This window comes from Antedon mediterranea, chromosome 1 (assembly GCF_964355755.1).
Source record: "Antedon mediterranea chromosome 1, ecAntMedi1.1, whole genome shotgun sequence".
In the NCBI taxonomy this organism is placed as follows: domain Eukaryota; kingdom Metazoa; phylum Echinodermata; class Crinoidea; order Comatulida; family Antedonidae; genus Antedon; species Antedon mediterranea.
In genome coordinates this window covers 19818650-19838363 of record NC_092670.1, presented here as the reverse complement: position 1 = coordinate 19838363, position 19714 = coordinate 19818650, and the positions used below count along the sequence as shown (strand labels likewise).

Sequence of the window (19714 nt, the reverse complement as noted above, 5' to 3'; positions counted from 1 at the left end):
ATATACAAAACGATATAAAAAGACAGTATCCCACAATTTTCTGTCAGTCAGACCATACCTCCATGGTCAGACATTACGATTTCGACGATTTGTTTCGGCTTTTCTGTTTTGAGCAGGATGGTTTGTTATTGTGCTAAAGTCTACATTTTTTCCCTTGAAATCTTTATTTGGTTTATCAAGTTATCTTACCCACAATAAATGTTACAATATATATTTTTGTATTCAGTAAGTAAAAAAACATATTTATTCGAATCTAGTTAAGAATATACAAACAGAATTTAAAAAATGATCGACTGAATAATTTCAAAAACAAAAAATGTAAGAGAATATTTACAAACAAAAAGACAGGAGATTGAGAATGCGATGTTTCGATCAATTTGATCATTTTCAATACTCTAATGGGCTTAACTTATCCTTTTTCATACAGCATTTTCTGTTTGTTCTACGGTATTTGGAGTTAACCCTTGTTTTATTTTGACATAATTACGGTGTCAAAGATTACCCTTTAAGTCCGCAAAATGGGAGTTACTTCCTGGGTGTTAAAACTTCTTTAAATTTAACTCAAATTGTCCTTCAGGAGTTTTTTTGTATTATTTTTTCTAATGACTAATATTTTCCTTGTCACGAAATATGTTTTATAATACTATTTTTTTTCGTATTGTTAATTACATTTAGTTTGGAAACCTTGATAAAAGATACCAGGTTTTCATCAAATTCAAGGACGAAACTAAAACAGTGAAAACAATGAATAGGATACTCAGGAAAATATGATATACTATAAGATACAATAATATTTTTAATTGTATATAATATTAAAAATAACAGTACCCAACCCAATGGAAATTATGTTAATTTTAGAGCATTATCAAGCACAAGTTTTATTTTCTTTAGGCTAAAGTAGACTGAACTTTTTAGTTTTAGCGTGGGATGGAAAAGAGGTAGGAGTACCGCATTTATAATTAAAGTATCAATTTGGTATCATAAAGCAGTATTTATTTACTTTTCTGGTTAAGGAACTAGCATTATACTATGGGGGAAGCCGTCGCGTCGTCAGTGTTCAAAGTGAATGTACTTTTTACAGCCTACGTTTTACATGGTGGAAAGGGATATAGGTCAAGGGATAGTATGCGACTTATCACATCAGGGTGTAGGTGGAGTCATTCCCCTTCCGTCGGTGGTACTCAGTAGGTAATAATTTTATAGGAAAACAAAGACCTACTTAAATAATATTTCCTCCATTACTTTAGTTTCCGTTTTAACATAGGGTGAATGTAGGCCATGATACACATGCCTCGTATCTTTATCAAAGTGTTTATCAATGTTTGTAGGCCTATTAAACAGGTCTATGATATGCAAAAAAATCGTTTTCTTCAGATAGCATGTGTACGTCGTGGGCTTAATAAAAACAATCAGAAAGGATATTTTATTTATCTCTTGACTATAGTAAGTCTCGTCTCACTACTTGACTTTAGTATGACGTATTCTATCCAAATGATTATATGTGTGATATACCAGTGTTGAAGACATACACATATTGAATTCTTCAGCCTACAAAAAATGACTGAAATTTATTAAGACGAGCATTGAGAAGTGTTTTCGGGTAAATACGATAAATGGAACAATATAGGCGCTATATTGTTTGGTGGGGTTTTAAAATCTAAACTTCTTGAATAGGTTTTTTAACAATTTAAATTACATTGTTACTATTGATGGCGCTCTTTAATATTTAGATTTTTCCGTATCCTGTCCGGTTATTTCACATTCATAGACCTATTCATTTCCCGAAGTGATGGTGTACATCGCGCTATAGGCCTACTGGATCGAAATAAGGTGATAAACGACTAGAAACAAGTTTAATTGTTGTATTTATGTTAATGAATGGAACGCGCATTGAACGATTCTGACAATTGCTGTTGAAATATATTATCGTTTTGGGGATCGATCCCGTTTGGTATTGTATTTGGTATCCAGGTCGCAAGTGTCATCCAGTATATAGTCACTGTAATTATTGGTAGTAGGCCTACTAGCGCAGACTTAGTGATACGGTATATTATAATATTTAGTTTCCTATACATTTTTAAAAGCGATACTATATATTTGTCGCTGTTTTAAAATTTAGAGAATTTTATAAATTAATAGAAAGGAAAGGAAATTGTATTCGCGCAATTATTCTTTTTTTCTCTCCAGAATTGCGTGTGGAAACACCAATAATTCATAATGATAATGGCCACTGATGCGGTTGTTGGAATTGCACGCGAAAAACAAACGAATTATGTTCGGAAAAATGAAACAAGTTCAGAAAAAATGGTCATAAAAACTGGGTTTAAAGCCAGTCAAGACTGGGAAAAACCGTCCCAACCAAGAACTGCATTATCTGTTGTTATACCAGAGTCGAAACATGAAGGAAGTGCTGTTGAAAACAGGAGACTTAATAACCATACCATATCTCATGGAAAGGAAAATAATGTCGAAGATAAGGTTAGTTCAAATATATTTCTAAATATTTATATTTCAGAAAATGAAACTGAAACTGTGATTGGAACCAAACATTCAAGAGCAGATTAGATGACCACAATTACTTGAATTGATATATTGTTGATAGGTAGGTGTAGGTTTAGTACAGGCTGGATTAGTATGTTCCAAATTTAATCAAAGATACATTCACTGATTGAACCAAAGACATTATGAATGTAGGCTTGGTTCACACTAATAGACCACAATTTTTATTTTTTTTTTTACATTTTATATAATAAACGGAAAAGAATGGAAAAGACCTACAATTATGTAAGCAAAATTAATAGACAAATAGTAATTCAAAGCAGAGATATACAGTAATTAATAATAGCATCTTACACCAATATTTAAGCTAGAGAATACAGTCAGATTGTAAGCATACATTATTGATCATTACATTAATTGATATTGGAAAAGTGAACATAGCAATCTTAACCAAACAAAGGTCATTCACCATTTATGCATTGACAATCACTTGTTCAGGTAATTAATTGTTGTTCATAAAATAATTAAATGCTTTGTATTGGCAGTTCAAATAAAATTGTTGATTGATGATTGAATTTAGTCAATAATATAAAATAAATGTTTTAAAAAAACATCTCTTTATTTTGTTAAAATAACATGTTTAATTTTAATTCATTAAAAATCAGTTTGTACCTCCGTTTTATTTTAAACTGTGTTGTTTTATGATTTATATCCTGGGAAATCTATCAGAATCTGTGCATTGATAACATGTGTATGTGGTATGGTTTTCCAGTCACTACTCTTCTGTATTGTTTGAAGTGAACAGAATCAATATGTGAAATGATGCATTAGGCAAAGTGTCAATTGAATTGGTAAATAATAGCTTTGCATATACCGTACTATGAATCCCTGTCCTTCAACCTGGCCATGGCTTTCCCTGGCATATAGCTGAACTTAGTACGCATAATATGTGATATCAGGAAAAGATGAAGATTATATATTATAATCCCTTTTTCCTTGTTATTGTACATTAATATAGTAATATGCACGATTATTATTATATTATTACGATCGATTTTAATGAAAATATCTTTCATGTTGCAATATAGAATTAGTTTTGATAGATACTAATTAAAATACCCAATGATGATTGTTATCATACTTTGTAAAATAATAATTTATTTAATATTAAACAAACAATAGAGATAAGCAATGTCAAAGTGTGGGACTTTTTAACAGACCATAATTTTTTTAATGTACTTTAATTTCTCTGTTTACTGTAAAATAATAATTTTAGTGAAAATACCATAAATCAGTAAGTAACTTTTTTCAACAATCATACAATGACATTTTGTTCTTAATTTATTATGGTTCTTTTATTCACAAAAATATATAGAACTTTCATAAGACTGGTAGTACTGAATTGTGTTTTATCATTACATTTTTAATTCAATTCATTTCCAAATTCAATTCATTTCAATTCAATACTTAATTCGGAATCTCTTGTTCATAGAAAATAAACACAATTCGTTTAAATTAACAAATTTACATAAAACTTTAGATAAAGTACAATATGTACTGTCATCTCAAAATTCTATTCCATTTTGAGAAAAGCATCTTTGACTCTGCATATACTGTTTTAATACATTGTTTATTAACATTAAGAATACAGTAGTATTTTTTACTAAAGCTCTATCTACATTATCAAACTTTATGTGACAAAAAAATGTGATGTGCCCATATATGGACATGATGATGTCATATCAGTACCATATTAGGGCACATCAAACTGTGTAGACAGAGCTTAAAATACAAAGATATAAATCTATGAAAATTTGAACAAAAGACAAAGAACAAACAATTTCAGATGAAAAAGATGATTTGCTTTAATTCCTCTTTTTATGAATTTCAATTATCAATTCTGGGAATGCTTTTCTTAATACTTTAATGACTACATAATTTCTGCCACAATTGTCTATATGTAAATTTTGTCTGACTGTAATATGGCGTATTAAGTAAAATTTTAATATGTAGTTATCTATGTGTTTATATGTTGATATACTATATATACAATACATATTCAAAAGTGACTTAAGAAAAAGAATCTGTAAGAAGAATACAATTTATGACATTTGCTAATATAAAAAATACCAGATAAGTAATTATGTACCGTACTAGAACTTATGCATTAGTAAATGTATAGGATAATAAATGAGGACATTTTTGATATATAAAAAATACAGTACATTGAACAGATTTCTGATGTAATTTCAAACTTTGAATTATACAAAATCAGTAATATAAAAATAATACTTAAAACTTTACATGTTTATTATAATTGCTATTACAACTTGTAAGCATTAATCACATTTAATAAAGCTTTGGGGACAATTACTTAATTAGTAATTAGATTCATCAGTGCATTGAACCAGATCTCTTTGCGTCAAGGGATTTCTACTGGGAATTATTACTATGAACCATTGTGAATATACTACTTAATATTGTGAATATAATTTATTTCTATAGATACGTGTGCAAGCTGATGATTTTATATAGCTATAAGGCATAGTTAATGTTATTGACTGTAATAAGGACTTACACTACAGCTAATAGTTCAGCTTATTTAAGTTATGTACTGTACTTAAATAATGAATAATTTTTATTATGTGTATGTAATGGATAAAACCAACACATTTTGCTTTTACTGTTTTAAAAATGGTAAGTGTATAAATGTTCAGTTATATGAAGAAAAAAGATTGGTTAACCTCCTTTTTCGGATTTGCCAAACAAAGGCATGAACAAATTCTACAGGTGTTATTTCTTTCATGCATTTTGTTTTCATTCATCAAGCCTCTTCACCTTTTGAAAAAAAGATTATTGGAGAATCCCATACCACTTTCTCCCAATCTTGAACACATGTCATTCTGTTTCCTGGTTTTGGCTATATCTCGCAAGGCTTATATAATGCATCCTACACTTACCTACTTTATATAATAAGGCTTTTCCTAAATTACAATGGAAATATTTAATTATATTTATATACATATAGTATCATAATTTCATCTTCAATATTCTTTTTTAATCAATAAAGAGTATTTTTCCATTTGCTACAAGAATATTTTTTTTAACATAAATTTCACAGAAACAATTTAATAGATACATGATATTTTCAGCATCATGTGAACTATTACACAACCCCAGTTTTTATCTTTATTTTTTCTTATCTGGTACTATGATATGACATTATTTTATATTACTTTGTGTTGTTAGATATCATAGGTAATTGTTTCATTTTCTCTTTTTACCTAGTATAATAGAAAGCAGAATTTACATATTGAAGTGTGTTACATTTCCTTGAAGGACTAAGAAGTAATTTAAGTATGTTGGGGATGGTTTTATATAGATAAAATGTGCTGGTATAGGTATAAATATCCCTCTTTGATTGGGTACTTTATTTGATTAGTTAGATGCTTTTAATTATTACTAAATATCCACCTTATCTTGGTTCCTCCACAGTTATGCAACTCTTCTTCCATAGCCTTGTAGGGATTTATAATTATCATCATGATGATCACTGTGTTATGTCATCCATCCTCCTCCAGCAATTTCCATTTCCTCTTCGGAAGCTATTTTCTAGTTTGAAGTTTCTTGATGTTGTCTTACTTTTTCTTGTTCCATCTTCTCCTTTCTGTTGTGGGTTGTCCTTCAATAACTCTTTTATCCATCACTTTTCTATTCTTGTGATGTGTCATGTCCATCTCTATGTCATTTCTTTATTCTAAAATGTCTTTTTCTTATTTTGGTTTGTTAGACTTATTTTAAGGAGTAGTGGGAGGATGTAGAAGAAAAATTCCTGATCATAAAAATACGCATTAGATCTATAATTTCTATATACACAATTGTTCTGAACGTAACCTCCTAATCTCAGAAAAAAATATATGACTTAAGCCTTTAGGTGCTTTGAAAGTCATCAGGATAGATGTTTTATACAATCAATATTACTTAGAAGTGTTTTAATAATCAATTGAATCAGTCATTTTGCTTAATAGAAATACTGACTTTCTATTATTAGATCTGTTAATCATCCTACAAGTTCATTTGCCATCAAACATTTTAAATTACATTTGTAGCTGAACAATAGTAAGCTTTTGATTTCTGAAGACCTACTGTGGGACCTAGGAACTAATTATTCCATGATAATCCATTGTGCTTAATCGATTCATCACTCGATTTCTCGATACAGTTTTTGTAGACTCTTGTTCCATATGACGATCAATGACACATTGTGCTGGTCATTGCAAATTGAATGCTTGTCCCTATTAAGAGGAGGGTGAGGATTGGCTGAATTCCTGCAGTAACTTTAGAAAAAATAGTACACAGATCTCTATATTTGATATGAAAGGCTGACTAAATCAGAGAAAATTTGAACATTACTGCATCAACTGCTGTAGTCTGATTTTCTACACATTATTTCAATGTGGTTTAGAAATATAGCAATAATAATATGAACAGATTTTAGTAATTTACTTGGAAAATCCAGTGATTTATAGATACTCATAAAATGCCGTCCATAAGGATTTTAAGATTTAAGGCAATTGGAATTGTAAATGTTAAGCAACATAAAATTGAAAGTAATGTTATAACCTGTCTAGTAGTCTGTAGCAGTGGACCAGGCTGTATAAGATTATTTCTTTATGGTATACTATAACCAGTTTTGCTTTAAATTAGGCTAAATTGACTACTCCACCATCCTTATCAAACACAACTCCCCTTGTTTTTTCTGGTAAACATTTTCTGGAAGCCCCAGCCTGCATACAGAATAACCCCAGCTGTGTAAATTTCTGACTTCTTTGGAAACACTGTCACTCACCAATTCGTCAGATGTTTCAAATGAATATTTGCAAAGAATATTCTTTCATTGTTACAGCAATTAGAACTGTAAGTACATTGTTTACTTTGGATTGAGGGTTTGGTAAATAGATATGTGTAGACTTTTAATATCCAAAGTTAGCTTCTGTATTTACCAGATTATACAAATCAATAATATGCCTCAACTTTTTAATTATTACACATATAGCAATTAAAATATTTCTCTAAGATTATCCCCACTGAAAGTTCCCAAAAATTAAATATTTAGTATATTGACATTAGGAATATCGTATAAAAATTATAGTTTCAAGGCTGTGAAGCCAAATTATAACAGTAGTAGGAGATGGAAATGCCAGCTCATCCAGGATGGACCCAATCACAGGAGAGTTGAATCCAGATTTTTGATATCCATTCAGATACCTGTTAAATTAGATACAAACTATAGATCAGCAATCTGCCACAATGTTGATGGCATTGGATTTAAACGCCCAATACAATGGGAATTTTCATCCCAATAAAAATTTACTTGATACAATTTCTCGTTACATTTTATTTGTATCTTTTATAACAGCAATTATTATGCTTACATGGAGTTTCAGTGTTGTAGAAATTATTCAAGAAAATGTGTATTTTAATTAATTACTTGTTAAAACCTTGCGTCTATTGTTATTCTATTATAGGTAAGCTGTAATCAATAATTACAATACCATAATTGAATGCAATATTGAAGGTCAGAGGTCAATGGCCTGTTAATCTATATTTATGGGACTTTCGTATAATATGTATGCTTTGATGAAATTCTTGTAAAAATAGATAGCACTTGACCTAGATGAAGAAATAATAAATTAGAAAAATTTAAGGTAATAGTGGTGATAAAAAAAGCATTCCCGATTTACACCAATCGCAATCGCATTATTACTACTACTACTACATAAGCTGAAATCTAGATCTACTACACTACTACAAGCAGTAAACTACAACTAGTAAATAAAATACATATCTCACAATTTCAACTAGTCATGAATTAAATTAAATAACAGTGACAAATTTTTAAAACGTTGTTGTCTTGTTTTGTGTCTTTATTGGTAATTTTCCTCCACCTATTTTAAATACCTTATTGGGCATTCAACAAAATTCTACTTTACAAACGTTTGCAAATGAACTCATTAATAGTATTCCACAACTTCATCAGAACGTGCGTTATTGTATTTAGATTACCAATCGTGCCATTAGCATTTTCTCGCAAAATGGTTTGAGAAATTAGATGTTAACACTGTTGACTTCTTTTGTCAGCCAGAGGGAACACTTTACTTTACACGAACTAAAATAATGCACTTGATAATTATCAACAATTTAGTCTTGGGATGATGAGGACATCAGACTGTGTGAATAGCCTTGTAGTCCATATCATTCATGTTTCATTTAGTATTTGAAAATATTTCTTTGTGTCATTTATAACCTTTGATTGATGTTAGTATAGTCAGATTAAAAATGGGTTTTTTTTTCAAGACATATTTGGTTTGTATTTTATTTATATGACATAAATAACTTTAAAAAACTAAAATTTGACATTGCAGGTTCAAACCATGTTTTACTGTACTGTTAGGACCATTTTCACTTAGGCTAAGGAAACACTTTTAATTTAAAATAAAATTAACATTTATTTTATCTAAATGAATAACACTTAAAGGGAAGTACTTAAATATTTATTTACTAGTATTTAAGGGATTTATTTCAAGTGCGATTGATACTTGTTTTCATTCAGGCCACAATAAAAATGGTCGCTAATTAGAACACAGACAAACTATAAATGCACTACTACTGTATCTTTATAAAATGAAGCATCACACTCGAAAAAGTACAATATTGTATACACTTAATAATCTACATGCTAATTTTAGTAGTAATGTGTACAGTAGTACAGTAGTAGCAGTTGGTAATAAAAAATAAATTATTCTTTCTCATTCTACCCGCACTAGTAGTAGTAGAAGAAAAACATTGCATTATCTTACTGGCTAAAAATGCCATCTTCATAATAAGATAAAGTGATTAGATATACTGGCTGAAAATAGCAAGATAGTCACACAATGGTATCGTGTTTCATTAGAATCATGGCAAACACAAGAAACTAAATTCTTGCGGCCTAGATAGTAAACATGACTGAAGGAGATGGCAATATCTTAGCAGTCATCTTCCGGCTGATTTTGATTTCAAATTGATTAATGGAATTTATAATATAGCTTTAGATTATTAGCCTTGAGAAAAAATATAAATTCAACTTTTTTTATTCATGTATGTTTACTGTACAGTAGGTATATTTTACATTTTAATAAATTTCAATACTAATGGGAAAAGGAAAGTATTGAACAAATTTGTCTTGGTATCTATATTCATTTTCTTTCAGAATAATGGTTAGGCTAGTTTTATTTATGTATAATCTATAAATATTTTATATTCATAAGTTTAATACTAACCAAGCTGCTTAGGCAATTTGCTCAAAAGTCCCAGTTATTTTTACTTTACCTTCTATGTTTATTTCAGATTCAGAACATTTTTTTTATTCAGAAACAAAGATTATGCAAGCTGAAAGTGGAACCCACAATTTAACTAAAAAAAAAAATATTCATAACTACATCTGATTATTGTTATTAATCTAATTATCTATTTGATATTACTAATTCTGATTCTGATTAATGTATTGATTACATTTGTTCCTAATGGAATCTGTTGGTTAGAACATTTATGGAAGCATGAACTGTTTCACAGTAAGATAGCGACTTAATGTGTTGTGGTAGAACAATGCTAGATAAAACAGAGATAAAACATTATAAATCAACATCTTTCAGTGTATTTATTCATGAAGCAAGATCTCAGAAAAGATAGAAATTTACCAGAATGGAGATGTTTATTTAAAAAAAAAATTGTAAATAAATGAATGTATAAATAAGTTTATGGATAATGGGGATATTTGAATAAAGGTAGCATGAGACAAAATATTAACAATTATAAATTTTATATTTGACTAGACTTTGTGCACAGTCAATAAATGCTGTATGTTGATTAAGGAAATTTATCCAACATCTGTTGGTGAAATATTAATTTGTTGATATCATCATTGTAGGCGTAACTTGTTTTTTAATCACCATTAATACCCACCATTCAGTACATTTTCATGAAGTATCTAGGTTGGCTATTCCCAACTCACTGATATGATGCATCTTTTATGGGTGAATGAATATCGCTGATATGCAGTTTACTATCTTCATTTGCATAGAGATATTCTTACCCGAAATATACCTGATAGTACAGTAGGTGGCCGCTGTCTTCAAGTTATTCATTTCTTTGATATGATGATTTCATGAGAGAAATGAGTGACAGTTAACTAATTACTCATTGGCAACATCAGAGAATCGACTGATTAAGTAATATGGGTCTGCCTTAAACAACAATGATGACTGTATGTAGGACCAATCTTACCTGAATTGAATTATGAAATTTGTTATATAGATAACAATATTTTCAACATAAAATTTGCATTTATTATTGAGTAATCTTAACAAATCTTGAGTGACATAATATGCAAGATGCCAGATGTTATATTCAAAGTTTTTAGAAAAAGGGAGAATTATTTGTTTGTTGTGCATTTAAAGTTGTTCTATTATCAAGAATGGTTCATTTCTTATGCTACTTATTCATCACTTATATGTATTCTTACAAGCGCTTGTTAATTTCCAGTAAATCAGTTCTTTTGTGTCTCTCACACTTATTTAGCTGTGAGGTATGTGATCGAAGTACTTGAAAGGGATTCTCCCTTAATCACAGTTCAGTTCTCTATAGTTATTTTGTACAGTACGCCAGTGCTGTAGACATTAGTTGAGATGTTGTGTGGTCAGTACCTTATTGCTCTGTAAACATTATGTTTTATTAGTTAATATTTAAAGCCTCTTCTTCTTAACGTTTTCTGTCTGCCAACATTAAGTTTTTACAGTTTGTGTTTCCATTTTTGTCTGTTTAGGGCAGGATGGATTGTTATTGTGTTAGAGTCTGCATATCCTTGATTAATTTTAATTAAAGTACTATATTTAATCTGCATATGAACACTTAAAACTCATGGATAAAATGAATTGCATTGCCTATATTGAATTACTTCAGTACTTGCAGTAATGATCTTGCATTTACTCTTTATTTGAAGAATACACTGAATTCATTATAACCATAGTTGATTATATATAACATCTACATAACTTTTTTTTTAAAGGAAATTACTATTAGGCTTTTGATCAATATTGCATTATATGTGTGTGTGAAAATTGTCTTCTACTAGGACAATATATTAACTCTTGAAAATTATCGTGAATATTTAAATAACAGGAGTTCTTTATTGTTTTTATATAGTGGAATTTGTTTTAGAAAAAATGAAAGAAAATATGATTAGTTAACACTTAAATCAAGACACAAGTGTTCTTTGTGACTTTTCTTCTTATACACATTGATTTGAAAAAAAAAATCAAATTTTTTTCATCACTTTGGTATCATATAATTCAAAAGCCACCCCAACCAAGATTTGAACCAGGAATTTTCTACTTGATAAATATATGAAGTCTTTAAAACCAGATCAGTTTGTTTAAGTGCTCATTGCGCTGAATACACAGTGGGGTATAAATTGAAATAAAATTAAGTAAATAATAATATAACTTGAACATTTTGTTACTCAACAGACTGACATAATTCTTTTTATGTTATTTTACTAAAAAAATTGTTATTTTCAACCATTTTTTGAAAAATGTCATTTATCATTACTAATCTTATTCTACATCTAATTTAGAGAGTTTAGCATAAAATTTACTGAACAGTAATTGGTCTGGTCTTGAGAAGAAATCCTGCATATTTTCATATGAATTCAATCAATTTCTGGTTCTTTTTGTTGTGTTGTAATAGTCGATTGCGGAGAGTGAGCCTTAAGCGGTTGAAAGAGGAGTCGAGTAGTTTAACTCAAGTAGTTGAATTATACCCTAGCTCTGGGGTAGCATTAAGATCAAGGATATGAGCTAAATTTATTCTGAAACTTAATTCAATTATCGTTGTCTACATTAAGTAGTTTTTCTATTTTCTTCTATAATATTACATTAAAAATCATGAATTATTGTTGTGTGAAGGTTTCTAGAACATAGGCCTACTTGTTGTCTTGTTAGGCTGCAAAGTTTTGTTTTTTTTTATTTTAGATTATGAAATTTATTATGATTTTCTTCAATGCATTTCTTTTCTTTTTTATTTGTGTTAAGGCTCGCCCAACACAAGATGTTACAAACATCTTTCAGGGCTTTTGCCTTCATTTTCTGATATACTTTATAATTCTGTACAATCCTGTTTCTTGTTTTCCTTCTGTATGTATTCAGATTTTGTAAATAAATGTCTATTGAATTGAAAAAAAAAAAAAAGTTTATGCTGCAGGATCTCTTGGTGATTTTTATATTTGCTTACCAATCACAGGGTCCTTGGTCCAAACATTGTCAAAGTTCCAAGCCTTCTGATGGCTATTACAGTGTCATTACCGAAATCTCATAAGAAACTTGGTTTAGAAAATGTGGGTTAACCATCTTGTAATTTGGCAAGTCATACTATCAGACTGTGAACCACTGAATGTAATGTTATTCCTTCATACACTTTTAAACATTCACATAGAAAACATTTTAATCTTAATAAAATTCATTAACAGTGTTTGACGATGTAAAACACTTTTTAATTAATAAATCACTAATATATGCATATTTTTCTTGTTATTTTTCAAAGTTATTTAAAAATTAAACACAATTAATTCCAGCATGCATGGTATTTTTATATATTCATCCCTATCTCCTCCTCCCTCTTTAAAATAACAAATCTGCCTATGCCCAAGATAAAAATAAATAATGTATTCATTAGATATAATTTCTCATCTGAAAACGGTGCCTTTTGCAAAAATCATCTAAACCTACTGGGCAACATGATCAGAAATTTAATAGTCAATTTATTCATAAACCCCAATAGTTAAGTAAATTATTCGTGACCTTTAAAATGTATTTCTCTAGGCAGCTTTATTCTATTAATTATCTATTTTTTTCTATTCTGTAACAGAATCATGATTGCAGTAATTTTATTTATATTGCTGAATTATACAGCATATCTTTTTTTATTTGTAGGAATGGATGTATTTAATTCATTTTAAGATTGATTTTGCTAAAAATGTTTATTTTATAGATATTAAAATAATACGGTTTTTATAGATTTGAGAGTTGATGCAGTAAAAGTATAATTACTGCATTTCGTTAAGGAAGGTTCCAACAGTGACAGTTTGAGTTAGGTTACATTTTCCTGGTTTCAACAGATTTAACAAATACAGTAGTATATATTATTTTTTAATCTATATTATAGAGTTGATAATTTACTGCAGTATTTGCATTAAATTAAGATACATCATTACTCATTTTTTTTAAAGTGATAGCTTGACATGGGGTGAGTGATCACTCTTAAATATTTTCATACGTGGAGGTGGCGTTGTTTTGGTAGTTCTAGTCCATAGTATTTTTCAGTAAAACAGGTAGCACAAGTGCCTCATGTCTCAAAGTGGCTGCTGCACCTCCCCGTTTGGTTTGTATACAAGTGACCCCCCGGGGTAGTATATTCTTGTTGTTCTGCAGTACTGTACTTACAGGTGAATTTAGCCACTTGTTTTTAGATAAAACAATAAACAGTACAGACTCTTTCTAACATGCACCTGCAGAAACTACAGCAGACGGTTTTCCTGATTATAATAATAAAATTGAGTCAATGAGAAAATCAGCAATATTAAGTAAGCTGTTGTATTACAATGAACCAAATTTTAGCTGCAGTAACTGCAGTAGAATATTTTATTTTATACACTTATCTCTTTTATTTTTCTGATGATAATAAGAAATTTATCCAATCCAATCAACAATATGAAGCTGCATGGGAACGAATGAACCACACACCTGTAAGCGTGATCATCATCCATTCTCACAGCAAATGGACCGTGAAACAGATACATGACCTGTCTGGATTTAATATCATCAAAACATAATTTGTCTGAGTAGTTGTTTGAAAATGAGCACATTCAGATTGTTATATTATCCAACTTTTTTCTAATGAATGTTACCATCAGTGTTTCTCTTAATCATAATGACAGTTTTTTCATTTTTTCACATTTTTTTGTTGAAATTAATTTTATTATCTGGTCTTGTTTTGTTTGGGAAAATTTATTTAGGTAATATTTGTTTGATACAAAGTTGGGAAAAATATAAAAACATAATAATGTTTCTAGTTTTTTAAAAAATTTGTTTGTTCAAACATTGCCTAAAATGATCAGTCTCAGTCTAATGCCTCTATATATACATCACAATCAAACTTTGAATCAACAAACCCACAAAATTAGCAATAATACTAGACAGACAATTTATGAAGTCACCATACAAAGCCTATTCTGTCTGATTAAATCTTGAGACATACTTCCGTGAGATATGTGTCTTTGGATAAAATTATGTAATTGCTTTCCAGTTCTCATCAGCCGTGTGGTAATGGATTGATTCTATGTGTACAATAACTCCTATTATCACCCACTATTATTTGACTACAGCAGCTCTGTGACTGAATTATTGGGCATGAATTACCTTCTTTCATTACTTTTGTGCACGGAAATACTGTAATTATCTGAGGATATGGAACATTTGAACAATTAATGGTTCCAGTATTCCATCTCTTTAATCTTTTCTCCACAATATTCTATTGTAATTATTTCAGTAAAAATACATTAGGCCTACCATAACCTATAATACTATTGTAGCTTCGAGTTTTTTTTATTCTAAAATGGAGGAATTTCTACCATCCAGGAAAATCTGGATCCCCAGAGCCCCTGGTAGTCTCTCAATCAGTGCACTTTCCCTTGAAAATAAACTTAGATCTATCACTGTAATCTTCACAGGAAAGTTAAAAGTCAAGTTCTCTCTGTGCCAGAGGATGTACTACCATGGAGGTACCATGGTACTACTATAGCTGAGCTTGGTAGTTAAGACATTCTTGTTTAACAATCCAGAGTTCTATTTAAATTGCAATAGTACAGTGTTAGAAATCCCCAAGTCTACAACCTTGCTTCAGTTTTCACTAAAGTTTAATTTGAAGTAAGGTACATATTTGTACTTCTATCAAATATTCAATTGCGTATGACCAAGATTTATCACAGATATCTCCTGACTGATCTAGCCATAGGTTAGAAGAAATCCAGATGTTGTCTAATGGCCAAAGTAGCAACATACCTCATTAAAAAAACTTTTTTAAATCAGTTAGAAAGTATATGAATTTAAAGCATCCTGTAATTGGTGATTTAGCTGTTGGATGTGGTTTTTAGAAAAAAAAAGTATATGAAGACAATGTGAAATCTGATATTTGGAAGGGCATCATGTTTCATGTTATATATTTGTAATTAATGTTTTAATGTGTTAAGTGGGTGTAATTTTATTGGTTTTGTTTACAATATCCCATGTAGATAAGTCCTATTAAAAAAGTTTCAGGTTACCATAATGGTTTCTATTTATTCTTTCATTCAACTTTATACATATAAATTTGCGATTAATTTGTAAAAAGATAGAGATTTTTGAATTTCAAGTTGACAAATGTAATAACAACGTAAAGAATCATAGGTTCAGCTTCTGCTATAACTTATTTAAATCATAAAGAATTTGTGATGCAATGACAAAATTATATTCGTTGTACACATCTGTTCCCCTCACCAGTATCTTTAAAAAGTTTGTATTATCCAGTCTAGCACTGATTTACTTTTTCTGTCTTGTATTTTCCCCACCAGTTGTTTACACATTCATAAATTTATTTTGTTTATTTGCTTTTTGCTTAATTAGTAAATTTTTCTTATGGCAAATATAAATGTCCTCTTTTATTAGTTTAAGGAATCAAACAAACAAAAGCTAGGGGGCTGATAATAAAAGAAGTTAGTATTTAGTGACAAGTCTATCTATGTAACACCTTAGAGACCGACCACCATTGCTTTTAGCTATGATTCTATTTCATAATATTTTGTTACTAGATATTTTACAAGTACACTGAGAGGGCGCTGTTTGTGGGTCATATTACATCTTTGCACTTTATTAAAAAGATAGTGAGGATGTCAATATATACAGAGTGCAACATTTCCATCATTTTCCATTCACAGAGTGATATATCAAGTTCTTTCAGCAGAGGATGTTAACGGATCATGTAAATAAAAAATTCTCTAAATGATGAATAAAGAGGATGCAAGGGATAAACATCATCACACTTGATATGAAATTAATAAATATGTTTATGCAAATTAGTTTAATATAAACTTAATTATTGTTTGGTGGGATATATATATTCTCCCCGAAACTTGTTGGGTGTACAAAGACAAATGATATTTTAAAAACTAGAAACCATCAACGAAGAAAAAAAAAGCCATGTTGCCATCCTACCAATTATGTTACTTTTGAATTAATATACTGTAATGTCGGCTTGAATTAAAAACTTATTTACTACTATTGATTTACACCGCAAAGTGCTTTAAACTATGTATGGTACGTACACGTATCAATAGTACATTATTAATTTTTATTCGTGTCTACACCAATCACTATCTAACAGCTCACATCATAATTCCATGGATGAACCATTCAATTTAAATTGTGCTTTTGCATCAATTCGGTTAATTTAAAAACTTCCTATACATGAGACACCGTTGTTTATTAATTGATTGACTGAATATGGGGAAACCTAGATCCATATTTGATCCGTTTGACTATACAAGCGTTACAATAATTATTTTTTAATGTATATTGCATTAAGTCTAGTTCATTTTGTACGTGATGAACTATGAACATTCTAAATTGATGTCTATATAGTTTCTTAGGAATTACTGCAGTAACTGCAGTAAGAATGTAATAGTGGTAAACAATGTCATCTTGTTTCAATATAATTGATTTTGTCCAACTGTAATATAATTAGGCTGATTATACCTTCTGATGCACAATAATATCTACTTGTAGTTAAGAATTTCAGAAGAATTACTGCAGTAACTTAATAAACCATGTCCATTTCCAGTAAAAAGATCCTATAGAAATAGGAATTCTAACAATGTTAAAGCATTATCATCTTTAAACTAATTGTACTTCTGATGTACAATATGTCCACTTGTTGCAAGTCCAATAATTTGTTGCAATACTCTACAGGTTGAAGTACGATCAATTAGGCAACCTATTGATTTATGTTACGTTAGAATCTTAATAAATCTATCATTCTCTTTAACTATTCCCCTGTCTTTATATTTAGTAGTACAATGGATTGCGCAACTGCGTAATATTGTGTTATTCTTTGTATGGCTTGAGGCTATTCTTTTGTGTCTGGTTAAACGGGAGAAAATTTATGCTATTCAAGCAAGTGTATTATGACAATGTATGTATATGGTAGTGTGTAATTAGTTATGAAAATACCTATACTAGGGGGTTATTATAAACATAGGTTACTTCATTCAATATTAGGCTTCTAAAAATTGTTAGAAAAGTCATCAATTTCAGTCAAGTGTCCTGTTCAAATACACACACACTTTTTCTTGAAATACATACTCACTTTTTCTTTTAACTTTCAGTTTATACTTCTTTCGAAAAACATTTGTGTTACCTTTACCCTCAACGCAGAAAGTGATGTAAAATGTATGATTCTAATGTACTGTACTGTGCATAATAAGTTCATTAGGTACATTCCATAATAAAATGTATGGCTTTTTAAAGTACTCAATATTGTTTTTATTAATGCTATCCTAATGTTAAATTATGTAGAGCCAAGCTATAGATGTTCTGAATATTTTATTTCTTATAAATTTGATAGACACACTTAATATATTGAAAACGGCTAATAAAATGATGCCCTCAATCTCCATTGTTTGCATTGGGAATATGAAAGCTTGAATGAGTCTTAAGGAATATGGTAATGTTGATATCAATAAGTTGTGCTGTACCTCGGTGGGTTTGATGGATTCATCCATCCCATTGAAATCCTATTTCAGCCAGGTTTTTTAATCTAATGATGAAAACACATTTCCAAAGAGACAGAGGTTCGAAAGTATTAAGGTTCAAGTCTTTAAACGACTTGATGGCATAAGAAATGCAGCAAAGTCTTCTCGGATAAGGACTATAAACCGTAGGTCCAGTGTACACAGTTATAACCTGTGTGTACTTTAAAGAACCCAGTTCATTATTCGAAAAAGAGTAGGGGGTTACCCCGGTGAACTGGTTCACACAATAGCCCCTGTATCAGGAGGATTACCACCTATCTGATAGGACAGTGATTAATTCACTATTGGTAATCCTTGGCCACATTGCCTAAAGACATAAAATAAAAAAATAAAAATAAGGTATAGAGTTTTTTGGAAAAGGTAAAGTTTGTGACTGAACTGGACTCTTTATTATTATTTTGATTTGTGGAAGTTAATTCTTTTTATTGTTCTGATTTATGAAAGAAGATCTTTATTTTGTTATTGAGTCCAAAAGCAGTATTAAATTTTTTTAAATGTAGTTAAGTTTTGGGTGACCATATGTCATAATTTTTTTAGATTAAAGTTTAAATAAATGTTATCATAGTTTGATGTGGATGTTCCATGTACTTGGTCGACTTAGTTTAACCGAGCGAAATATTCTCTGGAAAATTAAACGAGCCTGTATGTTTACTGAGCTGAAAAGTTCACTGTTGACAAAATGACCTGGTTTAATTTACCGAGTCACTGATGTAGAATACAAAAACAAAATGATAGTTTGTAAAAATATCAGACGATATTATCGTAGTAACTTTACCCAATTGTTCAGTATAGACATAGAGGACATATATATTTTAACAGTATATACAAAAGTATCTATTACAATTTATAGTAAATTCGGTTTGTTTCCTTCTGGAGCGGTCTACATTCTTTGATGTAATTATCTGTAAAAATAAACCATATTGTCTCTTGCTATTCAAGTCTGATATAGCATTATCGTTTGAGATATAAACTTTCTATAGTGTGCTCTATTTTCTTTTTATTAGATGTTGTAATTAAGTAAGCTCGGAAAGTATTTCTCAAACTTGCTGTATGTTTTATATACAGTAAGAAGTAGGCATACAGCAAGTAATATCCCTGGTAACACTTTTTTAGGTGCCAAAGGTGTCATTTTAATAGGATTCTACTGTGCTCAAAACTTCGGGATGGGTTTATTCCTGTAGAATGGGGATAATACCTATAGTGATAGATTGTTTAATTTATTTGGGTTTTAGACCACATTGAGGGCGTCTTCATGTTTTCAACCTCAATTTTACTGTA

General features: G+C 29.8%; 1 long non-coding RNA gene across 1 annotated transcript in view; it reads left to right on the top strand.

Annotated features, from left to right (window-relative positions):
• Positions 1 to 1798: 1798 nt before the first annotated feature.
• LOC140061104 (uncharacterized) overlaps positions 1799 to 19714 on the top strand; it is a 30055-nt gene continuing 12139 nt past the window's right edge. Inside the window, exons 1-2 of the long non-coding RNA XR_011847405.1 lie at positions 1799 to 2045; positions 2188 to 2478. This is a non-coding gene — a long non-coding RNA (uncharacterized lncRNA). The remainder of the gene's footprint in view (positions 2046 to 2187; positions 2479 to 19714) is intronic.